This window comes from Motacilla alba, chromosome 2 (genome assembly GCF_015832195.1).
Source record: "Motacilla alba alba isolate MOTALB_02 chromosome 2, Motacilla_alba_V1.0_pri, whole genome shotgun sequence".
NCBI classification, from domain to species: Eukaryota; Metazoa; Chordata; class Aves; order Passeriformes; family Motacillidae; genus Motacilla; species Motacilla alba.
Genome location: NC_052017.1, coordinates 62,793,677 through 62,815,486, shown reverse-complemented (window position 1 = coordinate 62,815,486; position 21,810 = coordinate 62,793,677). Strand labels below are relative to the sequence as shown.

General features: G+C 42.6%; 1 long non-coding RNA gene and 1 other non-coding gene across 3 annotated transcripts in view; both read left to right on the top strand.

The window, feature by feature from the left end:
• Window positions 1–1,031: 1,031 nt before the first annotated feature.
• Window positions 1,032–21,810, top strand: part of LOC119698130 — a 68,905-nt gene continuing 48,126 nt past the window's right edge. Inside the window, exons 1-4 of one of the 2 annotated variants that reach the window (XR_005256070.1) lie at window positions 1,032–1,241; window positions 14,095–14,263; window positions 16,721–16,884; window positions 17,368–17,480. This is a non-coding gene — a long non-coding RNA (uncharacterized LOC119698130). The remainder of the gene's footprint in view (window positions 1,242–14,094; window positions 14,264–16,720; window positions 16,885–17,367; window positions 17,481–21,810) is intronic. The other variant, XR_005256069.1, reaches the window with a different exon arrangement.
• On the top strand, window positions 8,367–8,456 carry TRNAY-GUA. Its single transcript is given in 2 exon segments — window positions 8,367–8,403; window positions 8,421–8,456. It is a non-coding gene; the product is annotated as a tRNA-Tyr (tRNA).

The following is a 21,810-nucleotide window of genomic DNA, read 5'->3' as shown; positions in this document are numbered from 1 at the left end:
GGTGGTTGCATCTTCTTTCATTAACTAGGGTAGCTGGTGTTGAAAACCAAACAGAAGGTAATGACAGACCACAGCAAGCTGTCTGTTGCTGCAGATGGAGGATACCTCTAGGATTTGGGTCAGAAAACACTTGGCAAGCATCCTTCTGAATTCTTCTTGTCACATGTTGAAGAAGTCTGCTTGGTGGCAGAGGTGAAGAAGGAAGCAGAAATCTTAAAATGGCTGCAATACGATTTTTTTTGTTGTTTTATTTTTGTTCAGCATCGAAGCTATTTACAGCGTGTCTTGCCAATTTATTCATACAGTTGCTGTCATGGGTTTTTCCTGATTCTCTGCTTTCAGGACCTCCCCCCACCCCATGATCCCATTTAAGTTTGCAGTGGCAGGAAAAAGGAGGGTTACTTATGCCCCCTTTTAGAACGGGACTTTGCAGAGGTACTCTAAGAAGCCATTTGTTTTCTTTAAACATAGCTCAGCTTCGCACAGGCGCTCACACACATTCTGATGGTTTCCACTTGAAATTCCTCATCTAATCCAAATAATTCACAGCCTTGACTGTGGAACTGTGAAAGGGCTCCCCGGACCCCCTGCTCTGCGGGGCTCGGGCTGGGACAGGCTGCACTCACAAGGTCTGCACTGCTGGCAAATACACCTCCGAAAGCTCCAAACCTTTCTCTGCTGCTTGTGAGAAGAAGCAGAGTGAAGCCTGAGGGAAGCCTTGGTCCCTTTAGAGACTCTATCACACAATCTGTTGCCTTGGACAGAGTAAATTTGAGGTTTGCAAGCCAGGTGTATTTAGAGATGGCAGTTGGAGGGATACACGTGGCCTGGAGGGGAAGCAGGAGTGAATTGCACCATTAAACTGTCTGTACCCTCTTCCTTACTCTGCCCGTGTAAACTAACACACTGTATTGTTTAGAGTTCTTCAGCACAGCCTTTTAAACAAGCTTTTAACAAACGCCTCTTTCTTTTCCTCTTCTAGGGCATGCAGGAGTTATGTAAGATTCTGGAGAGATGGATGGTGGCAGAGCTGTTGGGCCCACTGCGCTGCTGTAGCTATTGCCTTACAGCCTCTTCTGGCCAGGCAGTCTCTTCCCTAGGGACTGTTAGAAACTGCCAATGTCCCAAGGCCTCCCTCTCCCAAGAAACAGTCCCTTGGTACAACTGAAGCTGCTGTGGCTGTAGGCAGGGGAAGAGGATGCTGCAGGCATGAGGCTGGCCTGGAAGGAATGGCCACAGAGGTAGGAAAACATCCACATTTCTTTCCAGGTCCTAGAGATGCTGAGATTGTATTCCCTTGACTCTGCCACATTGCTTTATCTTTGTGGGGTCCTGCAAATTTATCAATCACAATGCAATATACCAGCAGCTTTTTTTTTTTTTTTTTTTTTTGTATTTAACCAGTAGGAATTATTTTGCTGCTATACCTCTTTTGTCTGCATATCATCTGGAGAAGTACTTGATGTGTATATACATGTAGACCAGATTTCTTTATTTGTATTGCCATACCAGTTGTGTTGCTCATTGTTCCACAGGCTTACATTAGGCTCTATGGAGGTACAAAATCATAACACTTCAGAGAGGCACATTTAAATAGAGCATATCCATTTATTTTGCTAGGGAGGGAAGGAACTTTTCTTTGGTGTCTTCAATAATGCATATTATTTTTGTGTCTCAAAACCATGCAAAAGGAGAAAAAAAAAACCCCACAATAAACATAACAAGTGAAAAGACACAAAGAGTTTTTTCGCAAGAAGCTCACAAATTAAATTTAAACTGAGAGGGTAAGACAGATTAACAAACAGAAGAGAGGCAGTAGGGTAAGAAAGGACAAGAGTTACAGAAATAAGATTATTTGTGGTCCATGCTGTTACCCTACTACACTTCCTTGTGCCCTGCTCTATTCCCAGATGCTGCAGAGAAATGGCCATATAGCTCCCAGGGGCAGAGAACTGTCTGTGTGGTGTTTGTTTTTATAGTGCCCAGTTCAAGGGGACCCTCATCCCCATTTGGGGTCCCAGAGTCCTGCAGCAATACAAAAACACACACAAAGTAGTAGCAGTTAGATCCCTTGGCCCAGCATCTTTCTCAGTGATGTATCCAAGCCTAACCTAAGAAAAGGGAAGGATTATACAGCTTTTAGGGATGTAGCCATTACTTTGGGTGTTTGTTCTTTTTGAAGTTTGCTCATCCCTTTCAGAAAGGATGTTTTGATCTGAAATTAAATTTGATATTAATACTGCCCTACTCCTTGTTTGATGCTTAGTGATATCTGGAATGTTTGGCTCTGACTATGTAAAGGTAGGAATACCAGAAAAGAGGACCATATATTATCTGGGCATAGTTTGTAACCCAACTCCTGATAAGGAAGTGGGAACACAGCAGATTTGTTTTTTAAGATCACAGTAGCTCTCAAGAATAATTTCCCAGAAACTCTGATCCTTGCAAAAGAAGCATCAGAACACACTGACCAAAGGTTTTGCTTCTGATGGCTGGTTTGCTTCTGAAGCCCAGGTTTGAAACTGCTGCTGCCTGGCTTGCTGAATCCCAGTAGGTCCCGGTCTGTCATGGCCCAGCAGAGTTTGCCAGGCTCAAGGAGGTCAGTAACCTCATGGGCTATGAGATGTATGGTCTGCTCCATCAGGGATCAGTGTGTGCAGTTGGCTCCAATTCGCTGTTCTCCAAAATTAAGAATAACTTGGAAAAGTCAACCTGTGTTTAGAGCTTAGTTTTATACATGGTCTGAGCCAGCAATCATGCCTCAGACATGCGTCTGACATACTCTGGCTGCACTGTAAGGTGTTAAAGTTTAGCTGGAAAAGAGCTTTAATGCTGCTGCTTCACTGGTTTGGGCCCCACAGTGGCCTTTCTCCACTCCTTTACCTGTTATTAATCCTTTAAGTCCAGCTCCCTCCAGAAACATGAGCTCTCGTGCAGCTGGTAATTCTTGTATGTCCAAGTAATGCGGATTTGGATGAAGAAGTCATGGTCAGAGTTTGTCTAATTAACTTCCTATCACTATAGCCAAGCCAGAAATTTAAGGTACAGTAACTCATTTTATAGTCACTCTATCTGGCACTGAATATAGATTGGAAAAATTCTTTGCTTAAGCAAGATGTGTGGTAATATTGTTATGCTGTATTTAAGTGCTCTTTAAAAATAAATTATATTTTCATGAATGTGAGAAACGCATATTCCCTACCACAACCAGACCTGACGCAAGAAAGTCTTCTCCTTACCCAGAACTGCTAAATTCTTCCATGAAGAGAAAAACCAGCCAAAGAGTTGTATCCTAATATTTTTTTTTAACCCCTAAAGTATTTGGTGTTGAGTCTTCAGAAAGGCTAGATGAAGGATTAGCTCTGGATAGAAAAACACATTAGGAACGACATCAGTTCATCAGGGCTGTGCATGCACATCTACCAGTGCTAAACCAAGCCTATGTATCAAAAAAGGGTCCCAAATATTTAGGACAGAAATATTCACTCCACTTGTAAGTGCTCTTTTTCTTCTGGGTTTTCCTCTCAGCTTCCAAAAGCTGCCCCTTAAATGCCACTTGTGAATGGAGAAAATTATGCACTTTCAAATTCTCTCCTGGGGACTGAGGGCTCATATCTCTCCCTCTCACACTGATACTGTAATTTCACACTATTTTTTTTTTGCCAGCAGTTGAGCCTTTCCTCGTTGTATATGACAGGCATGTTTCATTTTCATTAGGGCTTTTATACTTTGAGAGGCCTGATGAGCAGGGGAAGGGAAGTGGCTGGATGGAAGCATTGCCACCTGAAGGGAAGCAGTCACAGGAGGTGGGGGGGGCTCTCCTGTGTCCCAAATAGTGCCACTTTTGTACTCTGCACTACTGCTCTCTCTCAGGTGATGCAGGGTTTTGCTGCCACTGAAGCTTCTGGTGAGGCCACAGCCTTTACAACTGTAATGGCAAAGCAGCGAGGACACACAGAGGGAAAAACTCCTTACACAAACAAACAAACAAACAAAAAGTGCACCGTGGTACTTGTTGGATGGAAACTAAGCTAACCTATATAGGGATGAGGCTCTCTGATTTACAGTTTGCAGCAGCTAGGAGCTGGTACGTTGTATCCATGTAATGTCATGTCCCAGCTGTGGTTAATTGTCACCCAAGAATCAAAACTTTCTGGACTGATCATCATCAAAGAAAAGCTCACTCATTATTTAGTCTTGTCTTTCACCAGGAGAAGGGCAAGACTTGGAACCCTTTGTGGGAGAGAGGACAGGAATGCTGCTCACTGCATTTTGTGACTTGACTTAATGTGGCTGAACAACTAATGTGTTGAAGAATAGTTTGATAACTACATGGAGGGTATTTCTTTCCATTCCTGCTGATGGAGTGAGCTCCCAGGCACTTGTATCATCCCTACTGGGTTGTGCAGTCTGGATCTGTTCTCTGGGTACTGCCCTGGGACTTCAACTTTTGTGCGTTAATTGCTTATGGAACCAGCCATACATAGGAAGAAAATGGAATTAAAAATTTGTCTGAGAAGAGAATATTTTCTTTTTATTAAGAATTAACCCTAGACCTATAAGGTTGTTACATAGCAAAATTCAGCATAGACAGCTCAAGTGTTGAATACCCAAAGGATACTTCCCTCTGGATGTCTTGCTGATAACAGCAGCATCAGAAGTATTAAATGGATTCTCTGAGTGCAACAAAAATGGGTAGCTGTAAGCAATGTCCTATAAACTCTGTTTCTGAAATGCAGCCCACACTGTGGGGATGCAAACTTCCTTTCTAAGAAACCTTCATGTACTGTCCCAATTCTTTTCTTTCTTAATTCCCACCTTCCTCCCCCTTGGCATTCATTTGCACTGGCATTATTAGAGTTGTCTCTGAAGCTGGCCCAAGAAGTCTACATATTATTTACATCACAACAGAGCCTGGGGGCATCAGACAGGGCTGGGGGTCTGTTGTGCCAGCTGCTATTCAGCCTTTAAGTAGCAAGGTAGTCCCTGGCCCAAAGAGATTTCTATCTTGAATTTTAACAGGCAGACCAGAGAGAGATGATTGTTTCCCTGGTGCTTCAGACTCTCAATTCAAGCTGCTGTGAGTAGCTTGAAAACCTCCTCTTCTCTTGTAGGAATAACCGCACAAAGCTGCCAAATTGAGATACCCTGAGATCATCCCTAGCTGGTGATACAGAAACCACAGCAGTCAACCAGTGGCATGTAACACACACCAGACAGTAATAAAGTGAATATGAAGACTTCACAAATTTATTGTGGGCCCAGCCTAATGCTCCTATTCAGAGCATGAGTGTATTTCCACCTCAAAAGAAGAGAAAACAATTCCAGCAAGTCCCTCAGAATAAATCACAATTTAAAATCTTTTCACTGGGAAGAAAAAACCCAAAACCAAACTAAAAACCTTTAAACCATTTAGGGCCACCTTAGAAAGTCATTCTGTCAGTATACAAAACACTGGAGACCATCATATGCTAATCTGAGCTTAACAAAACACACAGCATTACCAAGTGTAATTATACAGTCCAGCTATTAGTAGCTTTACCTCTGGCTGTTCTCCATCCTGCTTTCAAGCTGCATCCTTTCCTTTCATCTTATTCTACACCACATGAAACAGGTGAGCTGTTCCCTTTATATAGCTGAGGGCCCCAGTCACATGGCTCTCAAAGCTTGGTATCTTCATTTAATCAGTTAAAAGAATCGAAATAATCAGAGATCTTTCATGGACTTCATGCCAAATTTTAATTCTGTTAAGCATTCAAAGCTTACCAAGTTAAAAAAAAAAATCAAGAAAAAATTAATTAATTTTTCCTAGGAATGTCTACTGTGAAAAGCTGCCCTGGAGGGTACATTTGTAGTTTAGAATATCTTTCACAAATCACCCATATATCACTGCTAGCAAGTTGCACAAAAAAGACATCTCCAATGCTTTTTATTGTCAAGGCAACACTGTGGTTTCTGCATCCCATTTGTTCATGCATAGATAGTAACAGCATCTACTTTTTATCTGATCCATTTGAATTTTTATCTTGACTTTAACCAAACTGATTTCTTACAGGAGAGTGCAAATTGTTTAGGGTTATCTTCACCAGTAACAACTTCTGACAGCAAAGAGATGGCGATACTAGCCCTAAAATGTCTGTGTTTGTTACCTTGGATTAGATGTCAGTGCCAAAGACTTAAACTGAGTAGAGCATTAGTTTTCAGGTTTGGGGTCCTTGAATGTGTGGGTCAGAAGTAGTGAATTATTTTTAAGGGGTCTGTGAAAGGTAACTCAGATAAGGCAGACTCATGACAATGGGTTTAAATTGCCTTGAAAAGAGCCTGAAATGCCCCTTGAAAATGCTGTGGGGATTGCAGACTGGAAAAGATTAGATCCCTGGGGCTATGCTATCTGCTCTGATTTAGGAGCTTGGGTCCTTGTTATCTATTGTACCATTCTTTCTCCTGTGCAAGATTAACCCCACATTCTTGCATAGGGGTCCTCTTTCCACCTAGGCCATCTGACCCCAGAGAGTGCAGATGTTGCCCCTTCAGGCAAACAGCAGTTCTCTTTTCTCTTTCTCTCCACCATATGCTTTTCTTTACAGCATCAGCTGATATGTTGCTGGTGGGTAAGTGACTGTCATGATGCATCACAGATCTCAGGATTAGGCCTCTGAGAAACTGCAACTGTACCTTGTAGAAAAGTCAAATATTTCCTGACCTTCCTATATTCCCAGGAACAAAACCGGGAAGACTTCTTGCTGCGTTTGTTTTGAGATGTGTGTTGGTTTTAGCCGTGAAGGAGCATTAGGATGTCTGTTAATATGAAAATAAATACAACGTGTGTGTGCGTGTTTGGTTGTTAAGACAAAGAGCTGTATTTTCCAAACAGAGATGTATGCAGTGATAGTTTTGCTGTGAGTCCATCTGCTCTGTGGAGTCAACATCCTGATGTGGACATCTCTGTTGTGTTCATTTGCTAAAGACCTCTGAAGAGCAGATGGTCCAACCTCTTGCTCCAGAGAGGGTAGACTTTAAAATTAGGTCACATTACTCAAGGCTGTGTCAGTCAAGCTTTGGAAATTCCATCCTCTGCACAGACTTTGCAATGGTGAAAATTTTTACTTTCATGGTATTTTCCTCCTTTTGTATGACAACAAGATTTCTCTGGTGGCAGCTCGTGCCTATCACCTCTCCCTGTGCACCTCCAAGCAGAGCCTGGCCCTGCCTTCCCCATACTCTCCTGTCTGGGAGGTGCAGACTGCAGGATGATCCCACTTCATCCATCTCTTCTGCAGGCTGAACGGGCCCAGCTCTCTCTGCCTTCCCTCCTCCAGCCCCCTCACCATCTTGGTGCCCCTCCACTGGACTCGCTCCATGATGTCCATGCCTGCCTTATGCCAAGGAGTCAAGGTGAACCCCAGCATTCCCAATTCAAGCTCATAAGCACTGAATATGTAGGAATAATCACTTCCCTCAGTCTGCTGGCTACATGCTTTCTGCAGCTGCCCCGTGTTTGGGGTTGAGTCATGAGGAAGAGGTGGAGGCAAGAATGGGTTAAGGATGGATATGCTGTAGGGCACTGAGGTAACGCTGCTGCACACACTCCCATCACAAGTAGGATGGCATGGTTTCGGCAAACAGGGTGTCTGCTCACAGCTTTGTGCCCCACCCTGCTGCTCAGACAGACAAATGCTGGTGAATCACTATAATTCAAAAAGAGTGTAGTTTGCTTTCAATTGCCACAGCTGTGAGCTGCAGTGCTCAGATGATTCACAGAGGGTTCAGCCTTCCAGGCCCAGGGGCTGGGGAGGCCACTGGTTGCAATGCCAGACATTGCAACCTCATCTGTGTTTGAGGGGTCTCAGATGCACTGAGGGAATTGGTGGGATTTGAATTGAAACCACAGTGGTTATTCCTTTCTGTCCTTCTTTTCTGTTCCTGTACATTCACTATAGAAGCTGCAGGGAAGCGTTAACTGTTTCATTTGCTATTTTGTTATTGGATTTGGCTGGAGAACTGTTGTGGAGAATTGTGTGGAGGGGAGGTCTCCCTCTATTCCTGGTTCAACTTAGGAAATGTGGCAAGGTCACAAAAGAGTGGGCAAATTTCTTTGTCAAGCCGTAGACAGATTTCATATGGGTCATGAGAAGAACTCCAACCTTAACACTACCACCACCAACAGTCTTACAAGAGCTGTGAACTATTTGGCAAGGAAAACTGGCAGTTTTGTAACCAAAATCCAATTTTGCAGGAGAGTTAGCTTTGTGCCTTTTTTTTGGATACTGTTTTGCTGTTGTGAAAAGCAATACATATGGAGACCAATTAGAGCCTAAGGCTATAGTTGATGCAGTCTTGACTCATTCTTGGCAAACCTGTACCTTCCTTTGATAGCTCAGCTGGTAGAGCGGAGGACTGTAGGCTGTCTCTGAAAAGTAATCCTTAGGTCGCTGGTTCAACTCCGGCTCAAAGGAAAGATTTTTGAGGTTTGTTTTCAGTTTTGTCTTTCACTTTTTTTCCAGAGTTTACAACTTTGCAGAACATCCCCTTCCAACCACTCTATACCCTGTGAGAAATTTAGTCTGTTTTCCTTGTCTGATTCAGATGGTTGTTACAGCTGTGATGCTGTGACCATTGTCACCTCTCTAGGAACCATTCATTCAGGAGTTGGACTCAGTGATCCTTGTGGGTCCCTTTCTACTCAGAATATTCAGTGAAATCTAGCTAATCAGTTGATGGCCATCATAAGAGATTCTGTTCCTGCAGGGGCTCAAAACCTACAGACTCTCGAGGATTGGAGCACACATGTGGTGCAGGGCTTGTAAAGCCTCTTTTACCTGAGTGGTGTGTGGAAAATGGGGGCAGGTCCAATTAGTGGAGCACCCTTGTTGCTGGTTTCACCCCTTTTCCTATCTCATTCTTTCATTTTGAAGTTCTGAGGCTTTGAGTAGGGCAGTGGAGAGCTAAGAGAGCTGGGGAATAAAAACGGGAACACTAAGATCATTCAGGTCCTGATACCCATCTGAGACAGTGACTACATGTGACAATAATCATTAGCCTCCTGAAAGGGTTGTGAATACCACTGGGCACGCTGTCCTGAGGTATATAATTTCCAAGACCTGTCCATTTCAGTGGAGAATTGTAAAGGTTGGAGCTGGTACAAAGGAAATGGTTAAGAAAGAGCGCTAAGAAAGGACACCAGAGGCCAGGTTAAGAAGGTGTTTTAAGGTCTCATTCATACAGAAACTTTCAGAGAATAGAAAACAGGGCACTGCTACCTGTTAAAATTTTGTTTCACACAGGAAACTGACTCACTTTCACAAGACACAATGAGTTCTGAGATGTCTGTAAGAAGCTTTATTAAAGAAAAGATTAGAGGGTTTTATATGTTTACATTAGACGAGATGACATTAGGGATCTAAATCCCAAAGCTCATGCAAAGCTTCTCATGCAAAGCATCTCCTCATGCAAAGTGCAGTGCTAAGCTGAACAAAGGTAGAAGGAGGTGGCAATTTTGTTCAGTTGTTACCTTTCATTGTGCTTAGTAAAAAATATTTGCTAGTACTTGGAGCCAAATACATCAAGAAACCAGCTAGAATGAATAATCAAGCGATTATATGTAATTCCAATATTCTAAAAGGTTGGGTTTTTTTTTTTACTAATTAGCATCAGATCAATGACCATCGATCATAGTACAACACTGGTTTCCTTTGTCCTTCCAAATCCAGCTGCATTAATTCCCCTTCAGCTTGCAAAGCAGTACAGACTTACAGCCTCATAACCATAATGGGTTTTCGGCACAGGGAGGCACAGGACAGGAGGAGGCAGTTCTGCCTCTCCTCCCAACAACAGAACTGGCTCGCCAGGCCCTGGGGGTGGGCAGGTCATTCCTTTATTCCTTCATAGGTTCTCCCACAGCAGGATGGGGTTGTAAAAGCAGGGGTGAGAGAGGCAAGCAGATTCCTTTGCAGTCCGGATAGGACGCCTAGGGAGGAGGATGCGCAGCGGTGTCTGCAGTGGGAATCTGGCAGTCAGTTTGTATGAGGAGGCAGAGAGGGGTATGAGCCTGGGTGATGCCACAGGAGGACTTCAGGTATATTTGTAACTAACCTGGATTAGAAATCTGTCCCAAGGCACCTGGGACAGATTCCTTCCTTACAATGTGCCTTTTATGGTCTTGGTGAGCAAAGTAGGAACCTTTCTGTGATTCATGCCTTTAATTGCTACAATAAGCCTGAAAGCTGCCAATAATCATGCCATGTAAATCCTTGTACTCTTGTCAGGGAAGAGACCAATGCTTTCCCTGAGACTGGGGAATGGCAGTGACTGATGGGCAGTCTGGCTGCCTCACAGGTATTTTGTTGATGTGCAGCTCTTTCCTGACTTAATATTTCAGTCTGGGTTGCACAAGGTATAAATGAAACACGGATGAAGGGAGAAAGGATTAGTTAGAAGTAGGTTTTCATTGCAAATGGTGTTCTTTCTGTGGTTGAAGAGGGCGAATTGTTCCAGTATGGATTCACTTTCATATTGCTGCACACCAGTGGAGAGCTGAGGCCTGTGGAGAATACTACCTGATGCGGTTAGCTTCTGTTATGCCATGGCTGCTCCAATGCATGCTATTTCAGCTGCCAGTGCTGCCCCCACACCGATGCAGTGACAACAATGACTGTTCTTTTTTTCTCTTCAACAACATGCACACTAGGTAATTTAATAAAGTAAGTTCCAGCAATTGTAGCCATCAAGCCAGAAATGTGAATTTAAATAAAGTCCTGGTGTTTTTCTCACATATGTGTGGTGGGAAGCATTTAAAAATTGTATTGTCTTTTTTGATTATGAGCTTCAGCTTTTCCTTTAATCTTGAACAAGCCTCCCCTCACAGCCAAACACCTCTGATTCATCAGACATTGTGAAGGTTGCTGTGTCCTTGTCTGAGGAATGGCACTCCACAGGTCAAACCTCTAAAACAAAGATGTAACCAGCTGGGGACATGACAGACCAGCAGTAGTACACTCCCATTAGGCAAGATAGTGTTTGTTATGGGATAGTGGATATCCCATAGTGGATATGGGATAGTCTGATATGGGATAGTGGCATGAGTGAGACTTTCCTTTCCTAAACACTTTTCTTTTTGTCTTCTTGTCTCACCTCTTGTCCCTAATCAAACCTTTAACCTATCACCCAGTTTAGAAGCAGCACACCCACACCGTGTAGTGAAGAAATTGAAGGTCACGCAGTTGGTGTAAACATGTTGCAAAATATCTGTACTTTCTCCCCCAAGGAAAGAGCAATGCTTGCACTCCCATAGGACAGCTTGGCGAGTTGGGCCCAGTTGTCTGCACCCACAGTTCTTCTTACATGGGTGTTTTGCACCTTTGCTTAGCAGCGTTCCTTGGTTTGTGGCTGGTCTCCTCTGTGCTCATACCAAAAGTAACTTTTTGTTAAAAATTAAAAGGGCAGTTTTGGCACTGGCGTAACTCCAGGTACTCAGTTGTACTTGAATTGAATGACTTCGTGTATCTTGAGCTTTGCTTTGATTTTCCAATACAAATGAATCCCAGCTTCTCTCTAGACATCTGTTTTCACCTGGTTGCACCAAAGCTGTGTTGCAGAGATTGCTTATTCAGACACAATGTGAAACTACTGAGCAAAGCAGTGTCTGCCTAGGAAAATTTGATTAACCTTAAAGAAATTTCAGAGGATGCTGGGTAGTCTCCAAATTTTGGATGTGAGCTGCATGCTCTGGTATCAGGTTTCAGCCCAGAAATGTAGTGCTGCATCCGTGATAGGACTGAAGCTTCAATTTTGCACTGAGCCCACTGCTTTCCTTTGAGCACTGTAACATTTTTCTGCTGTCATTGATCTCTTGTAGCCACCTGTTGCCTCTGGTCATGCAGATTTAGATAAAGCTCTCTGTACAGGGTCATATCTTTGTAAAGTTTTTTATTATGGCAAGGAAAACACAGTCCTGATTCCTGTCTGGAATAATAATATAAATCAATAGCAACAACTGCACGATTCCCTTACAGCTCTAGAGGTAGAATCATGGCAATTAAAGTAATGTGCAATTAAGGAGAGCTTGAAAAAGCTTTTAAATCCAGGAAGCAAGTCAAGATGCTTTGCTGATGATTTGCTAGTTTGTAGAAATTGCAAGTGGTTGCAAATTGGTTTGCTTTTACCACGAAGTAAAACTCTCCTCTAGTGTGTGTTTAGCTGAATTTATGAAAAGCATCTCATCGTGGCTGGAAATGACCAAGAGTAGTTGCTGCCTTTACTTGCATCCACCATACCACATAGATTTACAGCAAACTAAGCAACTGTTTGCACATTTCTTCAGGCCTTCTTAACCGCCCTCTAACAACCAATTTTTCTTTCTCCTATTGTCGTTGTTATAATCAGGCCTTGATAAGAATTGCTGCCAGAGACACCCAATCAGTCCCATGCTATCATCTGGATATGATTAGAGTTCTCAGGACAGATTGAAGCCATTTGATAGCATTGATTACTTCCTTATTTCAGGCTGTGCCATTTCACCATTTACTGATTTAAAATTCTTGCCTCATTTAAGAGGGTACATTTTTTTTACATTGTAAATAACAAAATCTATTTTGTTGTGTGAGTCCAAATAAGCTTTGAAGTTTGTGGCTTTGTAATTTGAAAGTCATCTGGAGAGTGTATGCTTTCTTGTCATCTTTAATCAATGCACTATAATCAATTATCATATCAAAGTGTTCAATTACTCCTCATGCAGAGGTGCTGTAGCTATTTGGCCTAATTTCCTAGAAGATTCTCAGCATTCTCACTGCAGCACTGGGGTTACTTACCTGACTACTTAAAGATGTCTGCTGTGAAAATGAAGCTGGTACTACTTGAACATCAGCCTCCTCATAGAAAGCAGTGCCAGATGATTCTTCAGCGCTGCAAACCAATTCTGTCTGTCCAGTGTGTGAGATGGGTGCACTGTGTTGCTGCCAGTTCCTAAGAAGAGAGTCTTTGTCTGTGTATCTGTGCTTTTATGCTAAGAATCCTGCCTCCTTTTTTTTCTAAATATCGAGAGGTTTCAAGATTCCCTTTTCCTGCAGTATCCTACCCTTCCATTTCTCAGGAATTGTGGGAGGAAAGTTACTGCTGACTGTTGGGGTCCATGAGTTTCATGTTTATTTGAAGGTTGAAGAAAATAAATTGTGAGGTTTGGTTTTGTTTGGTGGGGGTTTTTTGGGTTTTTTTTTGGAGGGGGAGTTTTGTGGTTTAGTTTTTGTTTTCATGATTGCTTCTAAGTCCCCCAAACCTTACAGAAGCTTGAGAAGATCTGTATTTGTCAATTAAGGATCTCTCTAAACTCAGAGTTGAGGTGTTGGTCTTCCATATTGCCTTTTTTTTGGGTCTGTGGAGCTAAAAAATATACTGATCATTTTATGTTAGTATAAGGATTTTTTGGGAGATCACTATGTTTTGAACTCCACATGGATTTAGTGTATCCATCCTTATATCCCTGTGACATGGAGACATATCTATGTCCTTTTTTCATGTAACACTGTTAGTCCCTAGGTTTGTTGCAGTTGAGTGATGGGTCCTAAACAGCTGCAGTAGAGCAGGAAACGTCACCTGAACTTTCTGAGGACTTAGCTGCTTTGTGTCCTTACCATCCTTCCGTATTTCTCAAGTTCCTAACTCTTGGTAAACCACTGACTAAACTCTATGAGAAACTGGCACTGAGTTTTCCCATTATTTAACTTAGCAACTGCTTTTCAGACAAAATTATCTCCTTGGTTTCTTCTCCCAGAAAACTATTGAGCTACCAGTGAATGAAACTCTAGGAGTATATTGCTGTATTAAATCTTAGAGCATTGACACAACCAGTTTTCCAGCACTGACTCCATGCCAGGAGAGCAGAGTGGTGTGTGGTGGAAGGGAATGTTCCTGCTATCATCTAATGGGGAAGGAAGAGAGTGGTGTCAACCAAGCAGGGTTGCTGGTGCATGAGCCCTGCTTGGAGATCCATCCATCCATCCATCCATCCATCCATCCATCCATCCATCCATCCATCCATCCATCCATCCATCCATCCATCCATCCATCCTCCCTCTGAGGCATACTGTTGCTTTCCTGCAGGGAGACACCTGTATATGGATGGGCCAGTGCTTGGTCCTTGGTGAGAAATGAAACAGCATGTGCACCTAGGAAAGGACAGTGAAAAAAGCAGAGAGGACACAAAGCTGTGTTTGAGCCTCTTCTCACCAGGCTGAAGGAAGGAGAGCATGAATGGCTTTGTGGTGAGAAGGTCTGTAAAAACATAGCCATTACCCTCATCTCATCTTACCTTTTGAGAAATAGCAAACTTGTGAGGAACCTTGTGACCTGTCAGAGCTCTCAGCTGAACTGCAGCTGAAGAGATTCACTGTAAAAGGATACAGGCTGTTTCTTATTGTTGATTTTTAACCATGAGAGTTCCTAAGGGAAATAGCATAGAGCAATAACATTTAATGGTCTTCTGATGAGCATCTGGTACTGGGTGGTTTTTTCTTTTAAATTGCATTAAAATTAAAACTGCATTATTGCAGAGTCCTCATTTCCTGTTACGAGGCGAATTATGATGCTCTATTGATTGGCAAAGCTGTTTCCCATCCTGCATGAGTGTGGTTAGTGGACAGAATTTAGCTCACAGACACAGACATGCCCTACCAGCCCCCCCAGTTCTGAAAGTTTTTCCCTCTAAATTATTCATAGTGAAACCGCTGATTCTCAAAATTTAAAACAGAGGAGAAAAGGTATGAAATAGTCTCATGTATGCGTTTGGATTAATTTATGTGCTATCGCATTGAATAAAAGGAAATAGCAAGTTAAGCATGTTCAAGAAGCCACATGATGAGTATAATTGATGCATTCAGCCTATAGAACATACATATAATAGTCCATTGTAGTTATGGGATGGGCCAGCCAATATTTTTGCCTTGGAGATCATTACTTAAGCAGATGACTCTTGACCCTTTTCTTTTAGTGCTTCAAGAAGTTTGCCAGAAAGTACCCTTTTGTGCCAATCAGCCTTTAATATCTCCCTCTGAGCAGCCTCAATTTTTCATTTAACTTACTTCTGAATGTTAATCTGCTTTTTATCCCAAGGATCTTTATGAGGAATAAATTGGAGCCTTTTCAGAAACGCAGTTGTAAAAGCTTCTTCCTTACTAGTTGAAAGCTTGCCATAGTATAGCAGCAATGTATGTGTTGTAAAATGATGAAAAATTTAACAAAAAGAGAAATCAAAAATAAAAAGGCAATGGTGCAATGCTGGAGAGACATGCTGGGTGTTTCTGTACAGAAACTCTCTGACCTGTGTATTCCATGGAAGCATAGGAAATGGCAGCTGATAGGAGACCAAAGAAGCTTATATTTGGAAAGACAGAGATCTAATTTGACATACTTTGCAGTTCCCATTGGTCCTCATCCCCCCCAAGGTGGCCAATGGGCAGAATAAAGAGAAAAGCTCACAGCCTAAATGGCAAACCACATTAGAGTAGATGGCTTAAATAGGTTCTGACTCAAGAAAGGAAGAGTCATCCCTGAGATCCAGAAGATTGGAGTAGTGCATGAAACTAGGTGGTTCCTTTTCAGTCTTGTTGGTGGGAAAAGGGAAGAAAATAGCAGCAAAGTGAGTGGGCTCCACTGAGGAGACCGATGCACGCTGCCCCCAGGGACATATATTGTGTGAATGCTACTGGTACCCAGCTCTTCCCTGTGTGTGCAGGGACTGGAAAGAAAATCTGTGTTTTAATGTGAGTTGTATTTCTCTTTCAGGGTTTTTTTTTTCTCATCAACTACTCTCTTTCAAGGGGAGTGCCAGTAGACCTCTGGAATGAATTATAAGGAAATCCCATATCCTCCTATAAAACAACAAAAAAAGCCTAACGTCTAGGGGAATGATAAGGGATCTTTGGTGATTTGAGAACAAGTGGAACTTGGAGTCCTTTCCTCACACCACAGCAATTGCTGGTGAAAAACCCTGAAAAAAACCTGAAATATGAGCTTTCCAAAGCCAAGGTGCCAACAGGTTCCTTCCCATTTGTTTTCTTAATGATGAGGCCTTTCTCCCCTCAGTGCACATGATGATACCCACTTTATTAAAAAAAAACCTTCACAATTGATGGCTGCTTTTTCTTTGCTAGGAAAGACAGACCTTGGCAAATAATTACTTCTCATTCTTACTCCTCACATATGTATGACTTATTATTTATAGAGACTTGTAGTAAAAATGGGAATGATTTTCTTGACCCCATAAGTTACAGCTTAAACCAATAAAAGAACAAAGGAGGGGTGAGTAAGAAGAGGACACAAGAAAGGCTTTTGTTTAAAGACTCACATGCACAGCTAATAGATGTAGCTGGAAAAAGAGATAAAATACCTCAGATTAATAACTATGACTTTCTGCTGCCTTATTGCTTTCTAAAAGTTTTCCCCTTTGTGGACGCAGAGCTGTATAAAAGATGAAGTAGTTGCACTCCACATTTTAGTCATGCCAGTAATGATGGCAACATCTCTGTTAAGAAATGCATGTTCTCCAAGGAAAGCAACCCTCTCTCTAGTGTTTCCAGAGGAAAAATTAATCGGATTCACTTCTTTGTGTTGCCTCTATACTTGCTCTTCCATCCTTTGCTTCTCACTGCTTGACCCTTGTTGAATTACTCAGGTAAAGCAACAAAATGATGCTTTAAGTATATAAATCTGTGTCTTCCTGTTTCCTCAGAACAGGTGCTGCTGAGAAAATGAAGAAGAAACCTCAGGATGCCAGAAGAAACCAGTCAGGATGTCATAACAAGCACTGTATATCAGAAACCTATTGGAGAGAAAGCCCAGCTCAAACACTAACATTGTTTTTGCAAAGCAGGAAACGTTGCTTAAATTCACATGGTAAATATTTATTTGTGCATCACAGGGAGCTTTCATTAGCTGGAAATGAGGACAAGACCTGAAGTTTTCTCCCTCATTGCAATGAAAGCAATTGTGAGTGGTATTTTTCAAGAAAGTCCCTCAGCTTTTGAGCTAGGCAGAAATACATTACATTTGACCTCAATACTGTGTTCTTCAGCAACTAAAGAGGAACACTTTTAGGCTGATATTTAAATTTTAGGAAATGTCCCAGAAGGAGAGAGAGAGAGAGAGAGAGATGGGCGAAGACCCAGAAGTGGAGAGAACCAGCAAATGGAAAAGGTCACACATATGGGAAAGGAGAAGAGGGACAAGGAAAAGAGTGGTGTTTATTTCACAGGGGTAAAATCACAATATGCAAGTACAGCTTGAAAAAACCCAACAAAAGGGGGTTTTTGACTGTAAAGAAGCTCAAAACTAGTATAAAGAGCATTGATTCTACTTCTTTCTCTTGCTTTATTCCAGTTCTGTTCCAGAAATTACCATTGCATTTGGCATCAGCAGAAAGACAAGAATCCAGGGAGTCACAGAGACATTCTTAGCCCTGAAGTCTCTTAGGGATGAGGAACCCAAACAAGGTAGGGGGAGTCTTGCCATTAATCACTTTTGGTAGAGACAGAGGAATGTGCTACCATTCACCCATGGCTTTTTCCAGGGCCCTGCATCACAGCAGATATCCCACATGTTTTGCAAATGTACAGACCAAGCTTTCCCAGCAATAACCTGGTGTGGGGTTGCCAGGTTGTCCCCCCTCTTCCCCTTCCACATATCTGGCAGCTCCTTAAGGACCTAGAGCCTGAAGGGTAAATGCCTCATGGGTGGTGGTGGGTTGCTTCAGCCAACAAGCCTGGCAATCTTCTGCTTTTATGAACGCTAAGCTCACCTTGGATATTGAAGGAAAAAAATGCATTGGCTGGGAAGCATGTTGGGTTTCTTCCAAGGCACACTAGTATGTTGCTGTGCACACCAGCATGGAAACAATTTGCAGGCTGGAGAGCCAGTAAGCTCTCTCTCAAGGAGCTGTGCCACATGCTCTTCTTTCCCTTCACCTCCAGAGTAATTCCTTATTCAATCTCTTTTGCTTCAGTTTCACCATCTGAGCTTAAATGTGGCCTTCTGACATGAAGAATCTGGGTGAGTAGAGCCACATTAGCTGTAAAATCCCTAGCCAATCTTATTTTTTGGCATGAAGATGGCTGTTACAGCATTGTTTTTATTATTCATCAAAAGGAAACTTTTCAAAGTAAATACATCAAATACCACATAACATAAGCTCTTCCCAACCACTGCTTCCTCTACTTTTTTCTCTTTCCCTACCTCCTATTTTTATAAGTAATCAAGTTGTTACTCTAGAGTCAATTCCAGGTCATCTTTCATTTGCTCAAAATATATCCTTATTGGCAAGCTATTTTCCCATTATTCAGGAACACACATATTGTTTTACTTACAGCTGTGTGCTGTATTTTATGTTCTCATATAAATGTTATGCCTGGATTATCATAACTAGAGCAAACTGGTTTTAGGGTTTGTTGTTGTTGTTATTTTTAGGTTTTTCCCCTGCATCCAAAACAGGAGAGAAATGTTATTGTATCCATTTTTTCACTATTTTTATTTAGTTCTTGAAGTGACTCAGCTTTCCACATTTCTCTCTGCAGAAGGTAGATTTCCTTCCTTGGCTGTGCAAGTTTTCTTACTTTGGGGAATGATGATAGCTGAGGTTTGGGAAAGATTAACAGATAGGCAGCATTGCTTCCATCCTGTGAGAGGCAGGAAGGAAGACAAGGCAGGGACATATTCCAGAAATTCATTACCTGCTGTGTAAAAAACCCAGTTTTTCTTCTCTGTTTTAAACAGTTTCTGGTTTCAATGAGTATCTCTGTTTCTAGTGTAGTGGAATCCGGTGAAATCTGGTGAATTCTGCATTTACTCACTATTTTCTTGATTTTGGGACCTAATAAAATAAAAACTCATATTTACATCTTGAGGGCCCATCGAGGCAAAGCACCCAAGTTCCATTGTTTCCAGGATGTTCTTAAATATTTGCTGAAGTGATTAACTTACTTGAGGTCTTGATGCAAAAGGATGCATTCTAGCAGCAAATATGTATTGTTATTTTTAATCTTATAATGTATTTCATGCCTGTATGTGCTAATGCTTGATGCATTATAGAGACATACAGATGCAGAAGAGATGGATTTTCTTCTGTGTGGATAAAAAAAGAAAAAACAGAATTTTCCACTTATTTTTAGGATGTCTGGTAAAGTGGAAGACCCCTGAAGGAAAATGTGCTGCAGCCTTGTTGTCTGGAGGTATTTTTTGCATAGTCTTCTAATGCAGAAAGTCAGGGTTCTTCCCCCCCTGCCCCCTGAGGGTGAGCCACATGCACCTCTTAAGCTACTCAGTTTATTAGTACTATGTGCTTGTTAATTTATGAATGACTTTAAGGCACTCAGAGCATTAAAGAAAGTCTCCTCCTGGAAGTTTATAAAACAGGATTCCTGGATTTTTTGAAGTTAAGATGTTTGTAGTTTGCGTGGGCTTGTTTTTTTCTGAGTAAATGTGTGCTAAATGCTAATGCTTGCATTATAACTGGGTGTCTTATAGTAAGTACGACGTTTAACTGGCATCCAAGATTCAAGAACAGAGCATTTGATCCACATTAGGTGAACTGTTCAAAAAATTCTGGTCTCTTTCATTACTTTAACCTCCAAAGAAGAAATCCCCTCCAGGATAAAAGTTTAAACATTGAGAGAAATGGACAAACAAAACAACCTTTTATCATTGTTGGTGGGAAAAGTGTACCTTATACTTTGCACGACTCACAAGGAACAGCTGGCATAGTTCTGGTTGCAAGTGTTTTTTTGGTTGTTTGATGTTTTCAGGCGGAGAGAGAAGAGCTTGTAGCTGAATGGTTTCTCTGGCAGCTTCATGGCTTGAACTTCAGGATGAATGTCAAGTAAAAATGCCAGGGAATGACACTGATCAGGACATGTTTGTGTGACACTTCTCTTCCCCAGACTAATTTAATTACGCCCTGTTCCACAACAGTTCTCAAGTTGTTCTTGAAACATAGAGAATCCCAGAGGGACCAGGTTTCCTCTTTGCCCACCTTGGCCTATTCACCTTCCCTACTGCCCTGGGAGCTTTTGCTGCTGTGCCAATTACAGCCATGATCGGGGCTGTCTTTAGTGGATATTGATATCTGAACAAACAAACCAAGAGTCTGGTCTTGATTGCTGATGTCTTTGCAATTTGGTTTCCTGTGGTGTGTTTGTACAGATGTCATGGCTGGTATTCCCCTGCTTTTCAATAATCACGACCATATTGGGGGGCGGGAGGACAGGACCGATTTGCTGTGAGTTTGCTCACACCCCACTCCTGTGGCTGTGCTTCTGTTCAAGCCTCACTGCCTGACCCCCTGTTTGGGATGGTGGCTTCTCTTTGCAGCTGTCCCTCTTCAGAAGGGCCTTGTGATCCCTCACTCTCAGTCCAGAAGAGTCTCTACAGCGACTGTGGTCATGTGGTCACATCTTGTCTGCAGATTGAATGAGTGCTGAGGGGCACACAGAAAACACCTCAAAGGACAAGGACAATGGAGAGCCTGAATAAATGACCACGATCTCAGTGGATCCCTTGTACAGGATACATGTCCTGGATACCCCTCCTTTCCTGAAGACAATGTTCTTTGTATCCTGCTGAGCACTTGCTGCTGTGTTTGCCCAGAGCTGGTGCAGTACAGCCCAGCCACAGCCCCCTCTGAGCTGCACGGGAGGAGCAGCCAATAAGCAGCTCCGAGCGAACAGAGCTGAAAGACAGATTTGGGCTCTTTGCTCGCCCTGCTGTGTGCTCGATCAATAATTTCAGTCACACCTTGATTCCTGCTTGACCGAACTGCACTATCTATGTAAAACAATTTGCTTTACAGTCAAATGATACTACGAGTTCTTCTATCGCTCCATCCTTTCTGCCCCAGGCAATACCCTTGCTCTTATTTCAAGATCTTTTTCCCTACATGTCTGACATGTTCAGGGGTGGAGTTGGGAGCATTTAAATCTTCTGACTTTTTGTGGCCAGCAGGACTGTAGGAGCAGACTGCTCCAAGCAGAACTTCCCCTCAGACTACTTGCAGTCATATCCAAATGGCAGTGGGGAAGAAAGAGAGGCTGATTGTATACTCTCCAATTTTCTCTATTAGGAAGATCAAAAGAATTGCTGCCTTTGCTGGCAAATCTCAAGGATGAGTTGTGGCAGCCAGACCAGTACTGGTCTGTGTTGAACTGTAGTCACCCAGAATAAATCAGCACTAATTGCAGTCTAGGGCTGTGATTCCAGAGGGGCTGCTTAAGCACCACACAGTGACCCCCCTGACTGCCTGGTTGTTAAAGCCAGCAGCAAAACTCCCAAGGACATCAGGAATCACAGGGCTGAGGCTGCACCGTTATGTGCTTTATAGCCAAGTACCTTGCTGCCTCTCTGAGGAAGCTGCCTCTCTCAGGAAGACTGATAAATTGATGTGGTGAGAGTATTGTGATGCCACCTTTGCCAATGCAGCTGCCCCAGTATTGTGGGCTCCAGAGAAAAGGTGATGCCTTAGCTTTCTGTCCACAGCAGAGCTGCACAAAGTTGCTCTGGTGGCCTTGGAGAAGATGGGCTGGCTGCAGGTTAGGTTCTCGTTCTTCCTCAGATTTACCCATGGCAAGATCTGCCACCCACTGTGACAGGGCCGTCTCCTGGTCCCATGGTCAGCTGTGCCACCATCCAGACTGACCATTTCTGCTATGGCCCAGTAAATTGTTGTTCTTTCATTGCTCTCACCTCAGACAATTCCTCTTCTTTTGTCTTCAGAGGCAGTGGTTGCAGCCACATGGGTGATATTATGTTATCCTGGCTTAGGAATTTTTGTCACAA